We start from the raw sequence: 1,371 nt of genomic DNA on the forward strand, positions 1-1,371 counted from the left end.
CCTGGAAGCTGGTTGAGCTTCGGAGGTGGTTGGGTGTTGTGCTGGCCTTCTAGGTATCTCAACTTAGTGTTGAGAGAATCATACTTGGCATTCAGGTCATTGTACCCATAATCGATCTTGTTGCTCATCTCCGCGAACCGTTTTGCATTGTCCATTGCAGCTGATGCTTGACTTTGAATCATCTGCTGAATTAGGCCACGTAGGTCAGCTTCGTGAGATTGGTTCTGCGGGCCTTGCTGTTGTGGGAATCAAGGTGGGGCAATTGGTTGATGGTAATTACCAGAATACTGCTGCTTAGGAGCATAGCCTTGATTGTATTGAACAAATGGCTTTTGCTGGCCTTGGTTTCCCTAGACTGCGGAAGGGTAGATCTGGTCTTGAGGATTTGCAACATTGGGGTTACGGTATGACAGATTTGGGTTTGGCTTGTAGTTGTTGTACCCTTTATTGTAACCTCCTTGGTTGTTGATGTAGTTCACATCCTCTAGCTGAGCACTCTCCCCATATTGTTGCTGAAACTGATCTTCCTTTGAGATGGCATGGACATGCGGCTGCTGGCTGAGGAGCTTATCCAATTTGTCATTGAGGGCTTTCATGTCTCTCTTGTACTTGGCATCATCCTCTCCAGAAGAGCGTATAGTGCTATCATACTCTTCATTGTAATGCCCATCATATTGGGATAAGTTCCCCACTAGATCCCAGCCTTCATCAACATCTTTGTTTTATATTACCGTTACTAGCGGTGTCCTGCAACATACGTATCTTAGGGACTACTCATCGGTATAGTGTACTCAGCAACAAAGTATTGTTGAATCCATGATGCGGGCATTTGCTTGTGTATCCCTTGACACGTTCCCAAGCTTCACTGAATGTCCCAATGCTTTTCTGAACAATGATGGAGGTGTCATTTTGCAGCCTTGTGGTTCTTGAGTTGGAGAAGAATTTGGCTAGAAACGCCTTTTTGCATGCTTCCCAAGTGGTGATGGACTCCTTGGGAAGTGATTTCTCCCAAATGTGTGCTTTGTCTCCCAAAGAAAATGGGAAAAGCTTGAGTTTGAATCCATCTTCATTAACTCCATTTATCTTGGTTAGGCTACAGAGCCAATCAAATTCATCCAGATGGTCCAATGGGTCCTCCATTGGCAGCCCATGAACCTTGTTGCTTTGTATCATCTGGATGAGACTACTCTTGATCTCAAAGTTGTCGTTTTGAACAGCAGGTGGCACAATACCATGTCTTTGAGTGTGAGTAGATGGAGCATCTCCTGCTCCTATGTTGGTCCTTTCTTGAGGAGCTGGTGGACCATTTTGATAATTTAGGACCTCCTCAATTGTGGTTGGTTGCAGTTTCTAGACTTGTTGTTGACGGAG

General features: G+C 45.0%; 1 non-coding gene across 1 annotated transcript; it reads left to right on the forward strand.

Annotated features, from left to right (window-relative positions):
- Nucleotides 1–811: 811 nt before the first annotated feature.
- Nucleotides 812–918, forward strand: LOC147944376 (small nucleolar RNA R71). The gene has a single exon (XR_015558759.1). It is a non-coding gene; the product is annotated as a small nucleolar RNA R71 (small nucleolar RNA).
- The last annotated feature ends 453 nt before the right edge of the window (nucleotides 919–1,371 follow it).

The sequence above is a fragment of the Camelina sativa genome, chromosome 5 (assembly GCF_030686135.1).
Source record: "Camelina sativa cultivar CO46 ecotype springtype chromosome 5, ASM3068613v1".
Classification (NCBI taxonomy): Eukaryota; Viridiplantae; Streptophyta; class Magnoliopsida; order Brassicales; family Brassicaceae; genus Camelina; species Camelina sativa.